Source organism: Eretmochelys imbricata, chromosome 22 (genome assembly GCF_965152235.1).
Source record: "Eretmochelys imbricata isolate rEreImb1 chromosome 22, rEreImb1.hap1, whole genome shotgun sequence".
In the NCBI taxonomy this organism is placed as follows: Eukaryota; Metazoa; Chordata; order Testudines; family Cheloniidae; genus Eretmochelys; species Eretmochelys imbricata.
Window position 1 is genome coordinate 5,109,774 of NC_135593.1, and position 21,129 is coordinate 5,130,902.

A 21,129-nucleotide genomic window follows, 5' to 3' on the forward strand; every position below is an offset into this window, starting at 1 on the left:
AGAACAGCAGCAGCGTTGCCAGAGGGGGCAGGAGCGCACCTGCGGGGTGGGGGCGGAGATGCTTTTCCCTGGTGAATTGCCCCCAGGCTGTGCTGCACTGGGAGGTTGCATGCAACCAGGGCTGTCTCCTCCGGAGGGGCCTGTATCTTGGGGGTAAGGGGAGAGTGGGGAGAAAGATGTAGGGAAACAAAGAGACAGGCCTTAGTGCAGGGGATTTCTGTTAGCCCCACGCCCCTCTTCAGATCGGATGCATTTTAAAGATTTATCATTTTTCCAACCCCAAAGCAGGGAAACAAGATCAATAGCCCCCGGCTCCCTTGGGAGAGAGGTAAACGGAGACCTTGGGAAAGGGAGACAGCTATGAATGGGGCTATTCTTATCTTGGGAGCAGCCCCTTCCCTCCGCGCCTATTGTTCATTCATGCACCCAGCACGGCGGCGGGGGGGGAACGGGAGGGAACCCCTCTGTGCTCCAACCTCCCCAGGATCAACCCCCTCCTGGCATCTCCCTCCTGCTCCCCCCACCCCAACTCTCACACACACACACAGCTGGCCTAGGCTGCCAGCTGCTCTATGCGCAAGCGTGGTCAGCAGGGGCGGACCGACCTCAGCCGTTTGCCCCAGCCCACGCTCCTCGCTTCCCCGCTCATGTTAACTTTATATCGTGCCATTATTTCGCATCCCTCCCTCCCTCCTTTGCAAAGCAGCTCCGTTCTGCAGCCCTTCCTCCGGGGAGCCCTGCAGCCCCCCGCACAATTCGGATTACAATCCTTTCTTCCCTTTGGAGACGCCTTTGGCCAGCAAATAGCGGATCGCAGCCCCCTCCTCCCCCAGGCACCCGGATGGCTGCTTGAAGGTGAGTTTAAGCAGCTCAGCTGAGCAGACCTGGGAGGGGGGGATGCGTATAAGTCCCTGTACCCGAACCCACCCCAAGCGTTAGTCGTTTTACAGGGGGAAATTGGTCAATTGCATTCCTCTGGCTGCAGCACTGGGGTGGGTGGGTGGGTGTGTAATTGACATGCTGCCTGGGACAAACCCAGGAGGGGCGTGCGGGTCTGGTTTTTGTTTTGCCTTTGTTTTTGTTTACTCCTGAGCTAAAAATAAAACGAAAGCGGATTTAAAGGCCGCAACAAAAGGCGCCCATAAACTGGGCTCTTGTCCACCGCTGATCCAGAATCCACCTTTAAAGCACTGCAGGGAGCAGCCTCTTGTGCCTGAAATGTTCTGGATGTGTTTGAACTTGGACCTCTGTCTCTGCTTTTCTGATTTTAAGACTAGAAGGATCTAGTGAGAAATACTGCAGGTCTTTTTGATAGGCTCGTTTGGGGTATCTGGTTATCTAGACTTCTTAAGGGGGTGGGGGGTAAAATAAACAGCCACCACCAAACTTCAGGGTTGGAAAAGATGAGACTCAGGAAGGGTGATGTATTGACTTGTGTCTAATCTGTGCATCGCATCACTGGCTGCTTGGTGTAGGAAACAGCTTCTAGTGGTTCTGAAACTAATGTTAATGGGGGAGCTAGTAGAAGGAATGTGAGAACAATGAGGTGCATGCTGAGTTAGTGGAACTTACTGCTAAAAGGAAATCACAGGAATGGGATGGACAGACACACACATGAGTTTGGTTTTCATTAGGCTCTGGCACTCAAAAAACGTGATCTTGCTGGATTCGAATATTAGCAATAGATCAGTATTATTATTTAAGCGGGTTTTGCATTGATTTTGTAGATCAGTGCTTATTTGGGAAAAGGAGCCCTAAAACCAGGACAGAGATTATTTTGGGGGCCTCTAAATGTGACCTGAAGAAGAGCTCTGTGTAGCTTGAAGGCTTGTCTCTCTCACCAACAGAAATTGGTCCAGTAAAATATGTCACCTGCCCCACCTTGTCTTTCTAAATGTGTCACCCCTTTAAGTATATGGCTAATAGTCGCACTTGGATATTTGGACAGGGGCATTGCAGATCTGTGTGTCCGCAAATAACCCCTCAGATTTGTGCGCTAGGCACTAATGCAAATACAATACGGTTTTTGGTTTTCAGTTTCTTCCTGTTTACTTGTTGCTTTGTGAAAGGGTGTCTCTGCTGAGGGTTCAGGTCGCTGGAATGCACACGTATGAATGAGCTCTAGATGCTCCACTGCGGGAGGAACTGTTAAGAGCCCTTGGAAATTCAGAAATCTTGGGAGGTGGGTGGGGAAGAAAGAAAGTTGTCCATTGGGGTCTTGCATGGGATGGATTTGTCAGGAAGAGGGCATGGCAAATTAAGGGATCAGAGCATCTGGGAGGAGGTTTGTGAAGTGTTTGAATGGACTAGATTCAATGCAGGCATGCAGCTGTGTGTATAACTATGCAAATATTAACCCTTTGTATGTGCATTAGAATCCTCCTACACCACCAGGAACAGTCCAGCCCAGCGACCTGCTGACTTGTTGGTGACATGAGCTAATCTGTGTTGCCTCCCTCCATGGCTCCATATTTTGGGAGCACTGATGCGCGTGTTTGGAACGTACTGATAATATAGTAGCAAACACTAAGCATGATTGATTTGTAAATCAAACCAGCTTTCTTTACAAGGCCCCAACCCTTCTCAGGACCTCCTCTGACTGTGGCTCCTGAGAGGTTTCCTTGCCTAATAAGCCACTGTGCTTCTATGGCACCTTTTTGCTTGACACAAGGGCATAAGGATCCCTTCCCCTATGGGGCATCTGGTGCAGTGATAAGTGGCTTGCTCAAGGCCAAAGAGCAAACCAGTACCAGCTGGGAACGGAGCCCAGGTGTCCTGAGTCCCCCTCTCCTGCTGAGTCTGCTCAGTCATGTGTGCAGCTCCTGGGACTGAGTTGATAGGGGAAGTGGTTTGTGGGTGGAGATAAAGAGAAATGAGAAGGAAAGGGAAGTGGGCTGCCTCCTTTTGAGGTTACTGTTCCATCGCTGGGGCAGTGCTAGTCAGGGGCAAGGCTTTGTGTTTGTTTTTAATTTAAACTGGTGGCTCTGCCCTGTGAGGTAGACAGCCCCCACATGGGACTGATCGATCGTAAATATCGGGCAGTCCCAGCCTCTCACCAAAGGCATATGCTTCCTCATTGAGGCTGCACACTCCAGCCTGCTCTTTCTTAGGAGCTGGTGTGGTCTTGCTGAGAATGGCTTGACCTGCTGGTATTGCTGATGGGGGAGTATCTTTCTGCTGCTCTACAGGCTTTTCCTCTAAGGAGCAATTGAAAACACACATGGCCTGTTGGAGCCCAGGCAATTAGCTGTTGCCTGCTATGTCCAGTGAGGCATTTTCCTCTCAACAAACACACTTAAAATTGGGTTGGGCAATGCAGTGTCCCTGGCAATAGAGAAGCGATAGAATCTGGCTGTAATGAATATAAAGGGGGTGTTTTATTGAGGCTGCTGGATGCAGACAGATCTTGTCATCCTCTCCAGCTCCCAGGCTGGCTGCACTACCTAGCATCACCACTCGGGCTCTCCCGAAGTCCTGGCCTGAATTATATAGTCATGGACCTGCTGACTGCACTACAGCAAGTGCCCCTGTGAAATGGCTCCAACGCCTGCTGATGGGCTGGAAGCAAAGAATACCCAGGTAGTTAATGTGAAGTGCCCATCAGGGACCAGAGGAAATCACTTGCCTGAGAAGGCTGACTGATGTAGGGCCAATAGCTGATTTAGTTGGGGATTGGTCCTGCTTTGAGCAGGGGGTGGGACTAGATGACCTCCTGAGGTCCCTTCCACCCCTGAGATTCTAGGATTCTATGATCGTTTGGACGAAGCAGCGGGGAAAAGCTCGCTAATGGGTACTGCAGGGTAGAGCTGCTTAGTGAGTTGGTTTGGGATGAAAACAGTGAGAACTCCAAGCTAATATGTGGGGTGGATGCGGGGGTGAGAAGGAACGTGATGTGCAGGGAGGAAGATGCTTTGGAGGTGGTGAGGAGGAGACGCGATCTTGAGGTGGTTGTGGGTGCAAACAAGATGGGAACTTGCAGTGTAGCAGGAAGGGCTGTCCCCAACACCATTGCGTGGGGAACAGTGCATAAAGATCTGGGTAACTCTCATGCCAGGAAAGTCCTGCCAAGGGAGAGGGGCTCCTGACAAAGGAGAGAGTCAAGCTTGCGTCACCTCAGTGGTGGATGGGGAGCAGAGTCTGCATGCTCAGAATACAGGCCACATCTAGTGCCTCTCGTCTGATGTTCCCAAAGCACCTCACGCAGATGGGGGTGATCTTGGGCATACAGAGAGCAAAGTGGCTTTCAAAGGTCACCCAGCAATAGAACCATGTCTGGAGCCTAGGTCTCCTGACCCTGTGCTCTAACCACTAGCTCATGCTGCCCCACGTGACAGGCTGCTGTTGCCTTCATGCCTTGCATCCTGCTGCTGTCCCTTCCTATAACGGTCCTGATTTCCTACTCTGACCCTCCTCATAACCCCCTATGCCTCCCTTATCCACCTCTTCGTGTCCCCACTTCTCCTTGCCTACTGCTTTCTGTCTGGACCAGCCTACCAGCGTCTCCCTGCTCCAAGCCCCGCCCGCCTCTTGTTCTCTCTCCTGCTGTCTTGCATACAAGAAAACAAACTGCAAGCTACGTGCCAGATCTCAACAATGCAGGTTTCCAGGGCCTTGGCTTGTCTCTGCTGTGCCCGTAGTGTGTTAGCCAGCTCGTAAAGTTCTGCAAAGCGCCATGCACGCTGATTAAAGAGGGAAGGAGAGGGATTGCACAGGGTGCTTTGGAAAGGAAGAGCTTAGAGGAATAGGATGAGACTGAACAAAGCAAAACTCTGGCTGGGGTGAAGGAGAGGAACCATTTCCTCATGCCAAGGTCAGTCACACTGTGGGACTGGTATCCTAGGGGTAAGTCGTGGAATCTGGGTTGCTAGATGTTAGTCATTCACTGCCCAAGGCTTTATTTAGTCTGATGTGTAGATCAGTGGCTCTCAACCTTTCCAGACGACAGAACTCCTTCCAGGAGTCTGATTTGTCTTGCGTACCCCTGAGTTTTACCTCACTTAAAAACTAGTAGCTTACAAAATCAGACATCAAAATACAAAAGTGTCCTAGCACACTATTACTGAAAAAATACTTATTTTCTCATTTTTACCATATAACTGCAAAAGAAATCAATTTAATATAAATATTGTACTTATCTTTCAGTGTATAGTACATAAAGCAATACGAACACATCATTGCCTGTATGAAATTTTAGTTTGTACTGACTTTGCTAGTGCTTTTATGTAGCCTGTTGTAAAACTAGGCAAATATCTTGATGAGTAGACGTATGCCCGGAAGACCTCTGCATAGCCTCAGGGATACATGTACCCCTGGCTGAGAACCACTGGTGTAGGGCACGATCCTGCTGCTCTAGCTGGGTGTGCCTGGATGGTGGAATGCTCTGTGGGGCCAAGCTGCTCAGCTGGGCCTTGCAGCCCTTTTCTGAGTGCTCTAATGAGGAGATCTGCAGAGGGCATGCACAATGGGAGACCTGGTGAGGGGCATTGGAAGGAGACGTGGAGGGAGCCAAAAGAAAATGGAGCAGACAGATTGGGTGACTATAGAGCTAACTGGAGGCAGGGGGCTTCTAAGGGCTTGGTGTGACACTGTATCTCAGGGGAACAACCTTCACCCCCATGTTCATCCTTATAATATGATTCTGTGGTATCCAATGCAAAGTTTGTCATGTTGGGTGTCTTCGGAAGGCTCATGATGGCTGAGCATTGTTGTTACAGTAATGTTATAGGTTGTAATATCATGTATATAGTTATGAGGCTGAAAATGTGTCCTCGTGGCTTAAAACAAGCCCAGGCAAAACTCTCCAGGAACAGAGGGGCAGTTCGCAACTCATCAGGGCATGTATGGGACAAACCCAGCCCAGCCTCACAGGAACAAAGGACACTGGCCTAGGCGGCAACAAAGGATCTGTTGGACTCTCCAGTGAGTCACCCCCCTTCCCTCGGTCAGTTTGGGGCTACAATGAGGTAATGCTCACCTGACCCTGAATGGGGAGCAAAACCAAGAGGGAAGAAAGAACATGATAAAAGGGAGAGACATTTGCCATGCTCTTCCTCTCTCTTCCACCTCCATCTCCAGACACCACCACCCAGCTACTGAAGCGCTGATCAAAGGGGAGAGCCTGGCTGAAGGGCAACCAGCAAACCTGTGGTGAGAAGCATCTAAATTTGTAAGGGCGCTGAAAGTGTTAAGATCAGCTTAGAATGCATTTTGCTTTTATTTCATTTGACCAAATCCGACTTGTTAATCTTTGACTTCTAATCACTTAAAATCTATCTTTTATAGTTAATAAATTTGTTTGTTTATTCTACCTGAAACAGTGCATTTGTTTTGAAGCATGTTAGAGACTCCCCTTGGGATAACAAGCCTGGTACATATCAATTTCTCTGTTAAATTGATGAATTCATATAAGCTTGCTGCGTCCAGTGGTCATAACTGGATACTGCAAGACGGAGGTTCCTTGAGTTGTGTCCGGGACTGGAGATATTGGCTAGTGTCATTCGGTTGCACAATCCAAGCAGCCGCTGGCCAAAAGTCCTCACTCATACTGGGAGCATCTTACATGCTAGAGGCTGTGTATGAACAGCCCAAGAGTGGGAGTTCTCACCACAGAGCAGGGTAAGGCTGGCTCCCAGAGTCGAGGATTGGCATGACCGATCCAGATATCACCAGGGGAATGTCACACTTGGGAAGTCAGATGTATCCCAGAAGGCCCAGCTGTGCATGTGGTGGTTTGAGATGGTAGGGTCACAGGATCTGTAGTCTCTGCCTACACCTTGCAGTGCAGGTATGCTTAAACTCTCCCTACGTTCAGAACCCTATTGGTGCATTTAGCTGCATTAAAGGAGACCCCCAAACTGACAACGGTGACTGGAAAGAGCATGGCCTCCAGACACCCTCCCCTCCAGGTGACCAAGGCCTTCCCCAAGCTCACAGGGCCCTCCACCCTCTGTGAGAGCTGGCGCAAACAGGCCTGGTGAAGGGACGCAAACTCTGGCTGTGCTGGACCAGTGGAGCTGGCTGATGGGTGTGAGTTCCAGAGCTGAGAGCCCTGCTCCCTGGCAATCAGGTTTAGAAGCAGTCTGGGCTGGGGGGGTGGAATGTCCCCTTGTAGTATTGAGCAGCCTGGGGCACAGTGGCCTAATGCACCCCCTCACACACTCCCACACACACCACTGAGCAAGTAGGCGGCCACCTTCTGCAACAGCCGGAGCTTCTGAGTTGGTTGCAAAACATTAGCAGCATCCCTGCTAACTGTGCTGCTGATTCTTTGTGGGGCTGGGCCAGAGTGTCTGGTTGTCAATTAAGCTGCTCATAGAATCACTGAATATCAGGAGGTCATCTAGTCAACCCCCCTGCTCAAAGCAGGACCAATCCCCAACTAAATCATCTTGATTCAGCAGCAGGAACTGTGGCCGTGTGATCTCATACAGACTAGAACTTTAGTTTCTGATGCAATGAGCCCTGTGCCAGCCTCTTTCCGTTTGTGGCTTTGCAGCTTTGGCCGGGTATTTTCCTGATCGTTGTCGCTGACAACATCATGCTTCACAGAACCAACCAATGCCCGCCCCTTCCCTTCCTCCTGCTAAGTAACTCAAGTGACAAGCCTCTTATCACAGGCAGTGTGCAGTTACACTCCACCTCCACTTGCTCTCAGGATGGGTATGGACTAGTGCTGTGGTCCCTCTGACCCGATCTTCCACTCCTAGATGGGAGCTGCTCCTAGCCAAGAGACATTTGCTTCTAAGTCAATAGAAAAATGAGTAAGTGCCATGACTTTTACCTACAGATCTTACAATTCTGTCCTGAGGTACATGGATGCAGATTCAATCAATTGCCGCATATGCCAGGGTTCGAGCAGGGGTTCTCAACCCGCAGGCTGCTGGTGGCCTAATCAGCACAGAGCTGTGGGCCCTATGACATCTTCAGAGCCATACGGGTAGTATTGGATACGGCCCACATATGTGGCCCTCCGTGGTAAATACATTAAGAACCACTGGGTTAGAGCAAAGCATGGAGACGTCTTCAGTGCTGGGGTCTCTTCTGAGCTCTGCCATGGGGCTGCTGTGCCAGCTCACTCACATGAATAGTATCCGGAAAGGGAGGTAGAATGCCTAGCACAGTGGGGTCTTAGTCTCTGATTGGGTTTCCTCGGTACAAATAACTTAATTCTAATTATAAGTGTTTAATGGGTGCTGCTGGGTGTTCAGCATCTTGGAAAATCAGGTCACTTTTATTTAGAGCTAAATACAGATTTAGGAGACTAGGTTCAGGTGGCTAATTTTGGCAAACCCTGGCCTTAACTGTTCCTCAGTTTCCCCACCTGGTTAGCCACTATGGTGGTAAAAATGCCCTTGTCCCAGCTGCTATAACATTCCCGCTGTTGCTGCCACCAGGGGGAGGTTTCCTGGTTATGGCTACTATAGATGTTGCATGTGGTCAGGGGCGGAGCTGGGCTAATGTTCCTTGGCTTTCAATTCATGCCACTTTTGCACCTCCCTGAAACTTTTCCTCCATGTTTTGTGCTGGAATTAACTCAAATTGTCAAAGAAAACTCAAGCCTAAGCTGGGGAGCTGCACCTGGCTCTGCCTTGGAACTGTGCAAAATCTGCACAATTTGCCTGGCTGCCCATGAGCAGGGTGAGACGATGAGGTGATTAAAAAAAGATCAAGGCCTTGTCTTCACTCGTGCCCCCACTGGTGGGGTGGCATTGCTTGCTACTTTGTATGCAACCCGCTGTTTAGTGTCTTTGCATGTGCCCCTTCTGTGACTATTCTGACCACTTGTTTCTGCCTGCCGCTAAAATGGACTTGTCCTGAGCTCAGTGGGGACAGCTCTGTGTGGAAAGCCCTGGGTTCGAACCCGGCCAGCTGCTTATGATAGTGATGGTTACAGAAATGGTGCCCAGTAGCCAGCAGGTGCCTGGGTCAGACTTCCTCTCCCTTGGCAGGGTAAGTGCATGTAGATACAGCTGTAATGTTGAGGTGCTACAATTCTCCAGAATATAGTGACCAGCATTTGCCACTTCTTCTGAATCTCAGCAAGGCTTTAACAGGGCTGCTGGGATTCTTGAAGCTGTTTGCATGAAAGGGTTGGTTTTATGAAACTTTTGAAGAAGTTTTGAAATTAGTGGCGCATCCTGTTTCCACGTTTTCAACATGAAAAGTGTTTTGGGGGTTCTTTTTTTTGGTTCCTATTGATACTTGTTTATTTTTATATTTTAGTTACCTCTTACTAAAAAAAGGTTAAATATAAAAAGGTCAACGTCGACACAAAATATTGTGCAATTATTAAAATTAAAATGTCTTGACTGACCCAGTCGAATACTTCTGTTCTTATTGGTTCATGAATATTTTTGAGATTATCCTGATTTGAGACAGAGAAAATGTTTTGAAATCTCAGACTCTCCTGAGATGGGGAAGTCATTCCCTGTCTAGCTCTAATAATTAAGAGGAGATGATTAATTTCTAGAAATTAGTTTCTTCTCTGATGGGCAGTGGTGGTGAGAACTCTGCAGTGCCTCAGCACTTTTGAAAAGCCACTTGATTTAAAAAAAAAAAAGGCAAATTACAGACTCTGTCGACTGCTCTGCCATTCACAGCGTAAACTGCAAGCAACTCTTCTGATTTAAGTCCTAGACTTTAAGGTCACAAGGGATCATCGTGATCATCCAGCAAGGGTGCTGGAACAATTTGTATAGTGAAGGGTGCTGTAAACCCAAACTGCAAACCCTGTATATGATGGAAATCACTTCAAAAGCCCGGGGGTGCAGCAGCACCCCTAGTTCCAGCATCTATGTCATCTAGTCTGACCCCCTGCACGTTGCAGGCCATAGAACCTCACTCACCCACTCCTGAAATAGACCCCTAACCTCTGGCTGAGTGAGTGAAGTCCTCAACTCATGGTTTAAAGACTTCAGGCTACAGAGAATTCACCATTTACTCTAGTTTAAACCTGCTAGTGACCTGTGCCCCATGCTGTAGAGGAAACTCCAGGGTCTCTGCCAGTCTGACATGGGGGAAAACTCCTTCCTGACCCCAATTATGGCAATTGGTTAGACCCTGAGCATGTGAGCAAGATCCACCAGCCAGACACCGGGGAAAGAATTCTCTGTAATAACTCAGCGCCCTCCCCATCTTGTGTCCTATCTCCATGGTCCCTGTGCATGACAGTCAAAGGCTCTGAGCTCCCGTTACAGACTAAATTTTTGACTAAATTTTTCTGCATACGCAGTGGAGTGGATTATGTAACCACATCTAAGCAACTTTCTCTTTCTACATTTGTTTAAAGAACAAGTAAGCAGCTGATCAGAAACTTAAAAGCTGCCATTTTTTGCTAAATGGCTGATTGCTGAACTTTTAGAAACAGAGGCTCTGATTCTCCTCTTGGGATGCCAGTATAAATTGGGAGTAACGCACTGAAACTGACTGTTTAAAATGTTGTAAAATGGATCTCGACCCTGGCTCAGGATGTATTCCAAACAGACTTTAGCAGTAGTGTTCGAGTAAAGCTGCCCCTTGATATGTTGGGGAAAAGGGTCTCTTTTGGTTCAGTTTCTTGTTTAATTTTTTAATAGGGGTTGATCTAGGGTGACTAGATAGCAAGTGTGAAAAATCGGGACGGAGGTGGGGAGTAATAGGCAACTATTAAAAAAAAGCCCCAAATATCGGGACTGTCCCTATAAAATCGGGACATCAGGTCACCCTAGGTTGATCAGAGGCATGTGCTTGTCTTGAATGTTCCTCTTCGTCCTGACTGTAGTGATGCATTGCTTTGTCTCTGTCTCGATCTAGCGCTGGTTTTAACTCCTCTTGTAGTGTTTTGTTTTTCCTTTTTCTCTGTGTTCTGTGGGAGGCGGTTTCTGCTTGGTGCAGCGTTGCTGGCATGCGCTAGGTGTTTGAACTTTGATCAGAGAGAGGAGGGATCTGAATAGGAGACCTGGAGCTAGGAGCTGCTGGATTCCATCTCTAGCCCTACCACTGACTTTCTTGGAAGTGCAACCTTGGCGTCCTCCAGGCAGTCGTCGACGTCTGCACTACAGCTGGGAGCGAGTCTCCTGGCCTGGGTAGACACACTCGAGCAAGTGCACTAAAAACAGCAGTGTAGACGCTGCAGCTCGGGTGGCGGCTCCGGCTCACCCGACTCCCTGGGTTTGAGCTTGGCTGGCTATCCTGAGTCTCCGCCAGCGTCCACCCAGCTATGTTTAGCGTGCTAGCTTGAGTCTGTGTTCCCGGGCTGCTGTCATTCCCAGCAGCAGTGTAGACAAACCTCAGCAGGCCTCAGTCCTGTCTCAGAAGTGCCACCCTGAGGAGCAAGAGCATAGTGCAGTGTCTATGGCCAGTTCAATCCTCTGCCTCCGCTTAGCCTGCCCGCAGGGGGTGTCGCTTGTGATTGGTGGCTTGAGCGATATATGGTAGATGGCCATGGGCAGTGTATGAGTGCCCCTTCCCTTCCACCCAAGCCCCACTCACCAGAGCTCCCCCGACGCTCGCCGGAGCCCCGAGCCCTCCATACTGCTGGATTAGCCCTGGCCAAACAGCTCTGGTCCACTCACAGGCCCCAGCACAGGGTCGCTCGCCAACCCCAGCTTGGGGGAGAGGGTGCAGCATGAATGGGGTCAGGGCTTGGTTTAGGGGGGCTTAGCCTCCCCTGTCCTATTATACCCGCCACCCGTGGTAGAGGCCTGTCTGCCAGGGACCTGACTGAGACCTGCCAGACTCGTTTCAGGTAGGCTGCTGGTCAGCCATTAGCTGGGGACACTGCCAACCTGGACTGGCTTTGTGCCAGCGAAGCACAGGTCAGAGAACTTGCCCCTCTGATTCAGTGCTAGCCCTTTTTCTGGAGAATCCCATGCACTTCAGTGTCTTGCCCATCCTTGTGTGTTGCTCTTCTGCTGGCGGTGGCTTGCTCACGTACCTCACTGCTGCTTTCTACTTTGATTGCATCGAACGGTCCTCGTGCCTTTGGCCTCCAGCCCAGCCTTGGTGCTCTCCCTTCTGGCGGGTCCGGGGTGCTTACTATATTTGTCAACTACCGTGTGTCTCGGGAATTCAGATTCCTCCCTGTTGCTCTGGTCTCATTTCCATCATTGAAAGACAAAGCTTGGTACATTTCCCTGATAAGACTTTGCTCCAAGTGCCCCAGTTTGGGTTTCTTTAGACTGTCAGAGATCTACCTCTCACTGGGAACCTGCTGAGCAATCTGATTGTACTGGCATTGTTTTGCAATCTCTTATTTCCTAAAGTGAAAACAAAACTGTGACATAATCCAGTTTATCTGACCTGTGTGTAACTGAAGGTTGGTCTTATTTCCCAGAGTCCTGTGAATTCTTCCCCATTTATCCAAGTCCCAGGATATGCCTGAGAAAAAACAGGATTGTGCTATTTGTGGCTAAGATTGCTCCCTGACCACTGAATTTTTTTCGTTTGCGGGAATGAAAGAATTACATTCATGACTGGGTGCTTAAAAGTGGCATCTAGTGAGGAGGCTACAAAATATACATGTTGGTATGGAGGGCAATACAGTGGTGCCTGATCTTCACCCCTGCCAAAAAGTTAACCTGGATGGCAAAGAGAAGGGGCAAGCATCAAGAGGGCATGAAGTAGAGGGCAGGTGTGAAAGGAACTACTGTTTTGCTGTCAGGTGTAAATGGCTGCCATCAAGCGGGTCTTTGATCTATAGACAATTGCAGATCTGGTTAGTGCCCATGGGTATGCTAAGAATACTGCTTTCAGGCTAAATAACAGGAGCGATTAAATCCCTTTAGGTAGTGATACCTGGAAATGACCACCCAAGGCCTCGTGACAAGGCCTGATCAGAAGCTATAGTTGTGTGGGCTGAGCAGTTCCCTGATTGCAAATGCAGGGGATAGGGGATTGTTTGGCAAGGTATGTGTTTGAGGCAGAAAGCCAGCAGACAGAGAAGCAGTTGTGAGCATGGCCTGAGACTTGCAGAGCTCCTTGGGCACAGAGCTCGATGCAAAGGCAGGCATGGGGATTTCTGAGCAAGGGAACTTCCTGCTGTTTGGTTCCACTGGAAACAGGAGTTTGTGGACATTTCTTATAAATAGGGTAGAGCTAAATAATGTACCTGACTCACATCATCCATTTCTCCTCTTAAAAGAACCAGTCTTGCAAGGCTCTGAATATTGCCTAAGCTCCCAGGCCAAAGGGGCAGTGCTACTAAGGGTAGCAGCCTGTGTGGAACTTGGAAGGAGGTACACAGGTTGCCGAAGGGAAGAGGTTGGAAGAGGCACCGAGAAGTCCATCTCTGTGCACTTGGCTAGAATGCTAGCTGCAGTTGCATAATCTCTGTAACTAGCTCTCTTAATAAAGAGCCAGGTGAGTTCTAGAAATGTGGTGTCCTCTCAGGTTATTAGCCAGGACCCGGTACGTGAACCACTGAAGAGTAGCGGAAATGTCAGTGTAAAGGTTGGGTGCATCAGGAGTGCCTGAAATGCATTAACCTAAATTCTGGACCATACTCCCAGTTACCACTTGCAGTCTACTCTTGGAGCAAGGAAGCGAGAAATGACAAGGGTACTTCAGCCCTTCAAACAGCCGGTGAGCGAGAGGCCATTTTACAGCGACAGTGCAGGAGGAGTTGGAGCCATTCAGTTTGTCTCCAGCCCCAAGTGAGGTTGCCAAGGTACTGGAGAAAGATGGCAAAAAACTAAGTCTTGAACATGCACTTTCTACCCTTCTCATCAGGCTGAGCCCCACTGGAGGTGTGCAGCCACGTTCTCTGAAGCCATGCGAGATGAGCGTTTCTCTTTTTTCCTGCTGTACTGCTGTGAAAGAGCCCTGGCTCCTGCTCACGTGGAAAGCACTGAGGAGGGAGAAGAATTGTCCTCCTTAACCTCGGAGGATAGGACAAGAAGCAATGGGCTTCAATTGCAGCGAGGGAGGTTCAGGCTGGACATTAGGAAAAACTTTCTAACTGTCAGGGTGGTTAAGCGCTGGAATAAATTGCCTAGGGAGGTGGTGGAATCTCCATCATTGGAGATTTTTAAGAGCAGGTTGGACAAACACCTGTCAGGGATGGTCTAGATAATACTTAGTCCTGCCTTGAGTGCAGAGGACAGGACTAGATGAACTCTTGAGGTCCCTTCCAGTCCTATGGTTCTGTGATCATGGGGCTGGGAATTTCCCTTAAACATCAGTAACGCTGGGATACAATAACTTCTCTTCAAACCTCCAGGCAACAGAGGGAAAGACCCCTAAGTTTCAGGGAGTCTGATTCATCCTATCCAGGCAGGGGCAGTACACACCCCCATGTGTGGGACAGGTTTCCCACGTGTTTAGGGCTTTGTCTTTCTACAGGGGACGGGAAAACTAAATGGGTCTCTGGTTCATACTGTGGAAAACAGCCTTCAAAATGGCCATGCTCATGGGACTAAATCCAGGAAAGTTGTGTCTCCACCTTTGAAGTGACTCCCTCCCTCACACCGAAACAAATGCCTGTAGGGAAGGAAGCGGCTTAAGTGGCTCCGTGAGAGGCGGCTGAACTTTCAGTCTGGTTGAAGATTATTGGTGAATAAAGCTAATAAAGGTATTCGGAGCGGAAAGCAGAGTCACTGTGCTCTGACTGCGCATTGGCATCTCCTCTTAGGTGGTTGGGTTCTGTGCTGTCAGTTCCTTGAGTGTTTTCTGGCTCTCCCAGCATTTACTGTAGGCAGGACTCTCTAGCTGCCGACAAAGAAGACAGGGAACTGATTCTGGTGTGACCTGGGCTTACTTCTCATTCCTCTTCTCTCTGCCGCTCCCCCGCTGCAGCAAGCTGGCTGCCCTGGCATGTGGCTCAGAGGTGCTGGATCTGACATAAAAGCCTCATTTGCAGAGAGATTCCACAGTCTGTTTTTAGTGGAATTACTAATTTTTTTTTTTCTGAGCAGCATCAGCATCTCTGATGCCACCCTCAGCATGGAATCAAAACAGCCCCTGCCGTGAAGAGCTGAGCAATGGGCACAAGGAGAGGATGCAGTGGGAAGCCCAAAGGAGAGGAGTTAAGTTCATGTAATCCACCGCTTAGCGTGCCACTCTCTGAGTCTGATCCATAGAGGCTATAAATCTGTTACAGCTCCTAGATTAGGTAAATCGCTCCTTCAGCCCAAACTGTAACGTGTTGTGAGCCCCGGACATCCCCGGCTTAGTCCCCAGCCACGACAAAGGTGCCAGTTTTCACATTAGCCTTTTTCTTTTTAAAATGATTGACTCCCTCACGTGACCTCTCATTGCCTGGCTGGGTTAGGGCATACCAGGAGGGCCGATGTCTGCAGCTGTCTGGGTTCTCCTCCAACTCTCTCCCTCTTGGTATGATCACTTTCACCCCTTGGGCCTAATTCTGCCCTCGGAGATGTGCGCACACCCTGCTCATCCAGGTCACGTGTCTGTGTCTCTGAAGGCTTGATTCCCCTGGGGAAAGTCTTCTCTTCTTGCTCTGTGACCTACTGAGGACCTGAACTGTGAACGCTCTGCTACAGAATGTATCACTTACTCTGGAGTTCCACCCACAGGGACTAAGCACTATGCCTGGTAGTGTTTACAGGGTCGGGCCCTTAGTCACAGCTTTCCTGGTTAGGTACAAGTGCACACCTAAAGGCTGTGAGGGATGCATTGTTTTGCCCAGTCTCTCCCCATAGGAGATGGGGGTGGGGAAACCTAGACTATGCACAGGACTGGAAGGGACTCCCTAGGTTATCAAGTCCAGTCCCCTGCTATCACAGGCAACCCTGTTGTATCATCTCCTTCATAAATATATCCCGCTCCACCTTAAAACCAGTGAGGTTTGTTGCCTCCACTGCTCCTCTTGGGAGACTGTTCCAGAGGCTGCTTCCCGGCTTCCAGTTTCCAGCCTAAATTTACACATGGTCAGTTTGCCCCATCTGTTCTTGAGCCCCCATTATCCTTCAGCTTAAATAGCTCCTCACCTTCTCTGAAATTGACACTTCTGATGTATTACACAAAACCACCGGATCCCTCTGAGCCTTCGTTGTGCTAGGCTAAACAAGCCAAGCTCCGAGTGGTATATTCTCTGCTTTTGTTTCTTGTGTCTGGCTTTTACACTAGTGCTCTTGCCTTTGAGTTGTGCTCTGCCCGGGCCTCATGCGCTGGTTCTCTGCAGTGTCATATCTGTCGTGCTGCGGTGGAGTGGATTGTTCTGTAGTCTCTTATCTTACAGGATACACTTGCCCTCTGGGGCTGAGGTGTCATTCATTAGCGTTTGTGACGTCTCCTTGAGCGTCTCCCATGAAAGATGCTAGTGAAGGGCAAGTTATTTTTAAAAGTGTCTTGGCCAAAGTCCCAGGAGGGAGAGCCAGGAATGGAACCCAGGAGTCCTGCCATGCATTTTTGCTCCCTCTATGTACTCCTCTCTGAGAACCGCATTCCCTGAGATTGTTTGTTTTTAAATGAGCTCTCTGTTAATGAACACTTCTTCACTGCTTGCCAGTTTAACTTGTTGCAATCCTGGAGATAGTTTTGAAAGAAGAAGTCCATTTACTCCCCCCAAACTTATCTTTCTAGTGTCTGAGCAATATCATTGGTCCGGTATCACCCAATTACAGTGCACCGCACTTCTATCTTTTGAGTTGCAATTGTGCAATAAAAACATCACACGTTCTCCTAACAGCTGTTTGGAAAATGCCTGCAATCAAAGAGTTAAACAGCTTTGTTTTCCCTTTACAAAGATAACTCATGTATTTTTCCTCTGGTAAAATACATTCCTGCTGTGAGGTTTGACGGTACAGTTGGCTCGGAAACCCCTGCAATGGTTTTCAGTGACTGACTAAGAATAAATAATGTCTTTAAAATGTTTGAAATTTTTCTCCCCTTTCCTGACTCCTGGCTCCTAGATGAACTGAGCATGGCCTAAATGCACCTGTACCAAGGACTGGCTGCACGGCCGTCTCCTGTGTAACATGGTCCTCTCTTGGTGAGCCACCACAGTGCACCCTGGGAGTCCCTGCTGTGTTGCCTCATGGGAGATGCTGTCCAGCTGGGGACAAGCATGGGACCGTGACGAGGCCTCGTGGCAGCCCGCACACCAAAATAACAACTTCTTTCCCCTTATCAGGTGCTTGGGTTTTTGGATGGAAAGTTGGCATTTGCCTGCGGAAAGCGCACTTTGCAGTCAAAATTTAATTGAGTCAAAAACTCCATTTGCCTTCAGAAACCTGTTTTGGATGGAAAACTTTTCAACCAGTCCTAGTTTTAATCATGGTGTGGTGGACGCTAACGCTGTTTCGAGCTAGCCAGGCCAGTAACGAATCACAACCTCGGTCGTAGCATGGACAGGGCCTGGGCAGGCACGGTGGACTCTTACTACCCAGGCACTTGATAATCAACACCATAAAATGGTTCAAGTGAGACTTAATAGCGGATGCTGTTGTCGGGTCTTGCATGGAATTCCGTACACTACATTTGCAGCTACGTGAGGCATCATAACATTTAAACTGTTGTCTAGCAAAAGCACATTTTAAGTTGATAATGATTTCCATTTATTTGGATAGTAATGATTGCAATATATAAGCCCTTAAATTCTAACAAACTAGTTCTTCTGGTCCCTGTATTCTTTTTTTTTAGTACTGCCTGTGTTACTATATAACAAAACCTAGACCGCTGTGTAACAACCAAGAAAACCAGCCAGGGCTGTAGGTGAACTGTGAAAATAGGAAATGATCTGTGGTCCCCAATAAGATAGTTGAGAATATAAGCAATGATTAAATCACTCCCTGTTACCCAATCTGGTGTGCCCAGTGGGATTGTTCTCTGCTCTGTCTGCAAACTCCTTGTGGCAGGGCTAACTTTGACGTTTCTTGGGGCTTAACCAATAAGAACCTCGGTGCTATTGCCACACTATAAAACAAGCGGAAGGAGTTGAACGTGACTTGAGGCATTACCTTGCCTTTCTAAATTATTGTGTGTCTGTTCTGTGCCTCAGTTTCCCCATTGGAAAAATGGGGCTAATGGTACTGACCTCCTTGGAAATGTGCCTTTTGAGATCTGTGGACGAAAGGGTGTAAAAGACCTAGAGAATATTATTTATTATTTTATTACTTGCTACCTTGAAGTGGCTCATACTACGGACTGGGAGAACTAGTGAGGTTCTGCTTCACGTCCCGGGTGGGTCAAATCTAGTTCCCACTGGGATCAAAGGCAGTCCCCTTTTTGACTGAATCAGAACCTGGCTCAGGCCCTAGTGTACTGTAGGATCTATAATTTGTGCACCTGAATTCCTCACAGGAGTAGGATTCATTCACGTTTACCTGACCATGTGGCATTTTCTCCTTTATCAGATCACTTCCTTTCCTTTGATGGGCCCTGCTTACACCCTTAAGTCTACCTGTCAGAAATGTGGCTCCATGTGAAAATGGACCCAGAAGCCACCTTTCCGCTTCCTATGCAGCTGAATCTCACCTGCTGAAATGAGTGATAGAGAGAAGATGTTCTCTTGTTAGCCCTGTAAAATTGATACAGCTACAGGAAGGGAAGGTGGATTCTCTTCTGCCTCACACGCTGTTTAATAAATTGGCAATACAGCTCTCATCGCAGGATCTTTATGGCAAGGGAGGGTGCTAAAAGTGGAAAGATCCCACTGGGTTTTCTACTCCTCACTGAAGATTTTGTGCTACGTATTCTGTTTTCGGTTATTGCAGTCCTTAGAATTAAAGGTATAGTTGTCTGTAGAGTCAAGCTGCCATTTTGTATTCTGTTCAGTGCAGACTGTTCACAGAGGAGACGCACTGTGAGCTCTTAAAGAGATCTCCTTTTCTCTCATTTTATTATTCTAAACCAAAAGGCGCTTATCTTGACTTTAGTAAGGCTTTTGATACTGTTTTGCATGACCTTCTCATAAACAAACTAGGGAAATACAACCTAGATGGAGCTACTATAAGGTGGGTGCATAACTGATTGGAAAATCATTCCCAGAGAGTAGTTATCAGTGGTTCACAGTCATGCTGGAAGGGCATAATGAGTGGGGTCCCGGAGGGATCAGTTCTGGGTCTGGTTCTGTTCAATATCTTCATCAATGATGTAGATAATGGCATAGAGAATACACCTATGAAGTTTGCGGACGATACCAAGCTGGGAGGGGTTGCAAGTGCTTTGGAGGATAGGATTAAAATTCCAAATCCATCTGGACAAACTGGAGAAATGGTCTGAAGTAAATAGGATGAAATTCAATCAGGACAAATGCAAAGTACTCCACTTAGGATGGAACAATCAGTTGCACACATACAAAGTGGGAAATGACCGCCTAGGAAGGAGTACTGCGGAAAGGGATCTGGGGGTCATAGCGTATCACAAGCTAAATATGAGTCAACATTGTAAAGCTGTTGCAAAAAAAGTGAACGTCATTCTGGGATGTATTAGCAGGAGTATTGTAAGCAAGACACGAGAAGTAATTCTTCCGCTCTACTCCGCGCTGATTCGGCCTCAACTGGAGTATTGTGTCCAGTTCTGAGCGCCACATTTCAGGAAAGATGTGGAGAAATTGGAAAAAGTCCAGAAAAGAGCAACAAAAATGATTAAAGGTCTAGAAAACATGACCTATGAGGGAATATTGAAGAAATTTATTTAGTTTGGAGAAGAGAAGACTGAGAGGGGACACAGCCGTTTTAAAGTACTTAAAAGGTTGTTACAACAAGGAGGGATAGAAATTGTTCTTCTTAACCTCTGAGGATAGGACAAGAAGTAATGGCCTTAAATTGCAGCGAGGGTGGTGTAGGTTAGACATTAGGAAAAACTTCCTAATTGTCAGAGTGGTTAAGCACTGGAATAAATTACCCAGGGAGGTGGTGGAATCTCCATCATTGGGGATTTTTAAGAGCAGGTTGGACAAACACCTGTCAGGGATGGTCTGGATAATACTTAGCTCTGCCTTGAGTGCAGGGGACTGGACTAGATGACCTCTCAAGGTCCCTTCCAGTTCTATGATTCTATATCTGTGGAGATGTATCCTGTTGATCTCTGTGTATGCGAGAAGATGAGTTTACACTCATGAAGACTGCTGAATCTCACAGAATAACCCAACTTTCCCTTTCATGTACACAAATTTCCCTTCTGAAAGCTGGAACCACTGCTTTCCATTTCCTTCCTACCAGTGAGTTGAGTACAGTGACCTTTTGTTCCTCTTTGTTCCTCTTCCATTACCTGAGGAGATCACCCTCTGTTGTGTGACACCTTCAGATATGAATATTTTAATCTGTATGAAAATTCTTAATTTATTCTGGGAGCAGCGTTGCATAGAGGACTGAGCCCAGGGCTGGGGGACAGGATGTCCTGGCTCTGCCACTGACTAGCTCTGTGGACTTGGGGAAACTGAGGCACAGAGGGTCAGTAGCTTCTATATCTGTAAAATGGGGGTAGTACTTTGTTAAAACAAATCTTACTGTTTGAAAATTATTTTTTTAGAGCATTCCCCCCCATTTTACAGATGGGCAAGTCAGTGACTTGCCTCGTGCCTCAGTTTCCCTGAGGTCACACAGGAGGTTCAACTCCTTCTGCTTGTTTTATAGTGTGGCAATAGCACAGAGGTTCTTATTGGTTAAGCCCCAAGAAACGTTAAAGTTAGCCCTGCCACAAGGAGTTTGCAGACAGAGCAGAGAACAATCCCACTGGGCAGACCAGATTGGGTAACAGGGAGTGATTTAATTATTGCTTATATTCTCAGCTATCTTATTGGGCACCACAGATCATTTCTTACTTTCACACAGGAGGTGATAGCACTAGGAATAGAATCTGGGTCTCCTCATTCTGCCCACAGCGCGCTCACTGGCCCACACTGTCTCTCTAGGGGCAACCCATATCCTGGGGCCTGGAACCTTTCTGCTCTTGTCCCCTCCAGTTACTGGATGAGTGAGTCCAGAACCACGTTGTGTTGGAGGATTTGTCAGAGATGCTGAGTTTGTGGGAATAGCTCTTACTGATGGGATGAGATGAGTCTCCTAATGCATTCTGTAGCTGTGCGGGGGGGGGGAGAGGGGGAAGTGTTTCTGCAGCTCATTAAGCTATGGAGAGAGGAATACATATAAATTTGGGATTAGACCTAGGTCACAGAGGGGTTTGAAGATTAATTAGGTGATATCTGTAAAGCTCAGTGCAACTGACAAGTATTTTAATTGTTTATCG

The 21,129-nt window shown here is 48.1% G+C and overlaps 1 protein-coding gene across 14 annotated transcripts in view; it reads left to right on the plus strand.

The window, feature by feature from the left end:
* Window positions 1-651: 651 nt before the first annotated feature.
* ST3GAL4 (ST3 beta-galactoside alpha-2,3-sialyltransferase 4) overlaps window positions 652-21,129 on the plus strand; it is a 179,142-nt gene continuing 158,664 nt past the window's right edge. For 7 of the 14 annotated variants that reach the window (XM_077840004.1, XM_077840010.1, XM_077840019.1 and 4 more), the window contains exon 1: window positions 652-855. The gene's annotated coding sequence lies outside the window, so the exon portion shown is untranslated. Of the gene's footprint in view, window positions 856-7,641; window positions 7,761-21,129 lie in introns of those variants that run through there. The other 7 variants (XM_077840003.1, XM_077840008.1, XM_077840016.1 and 4 more) reach the window with 2 other exon arrangements.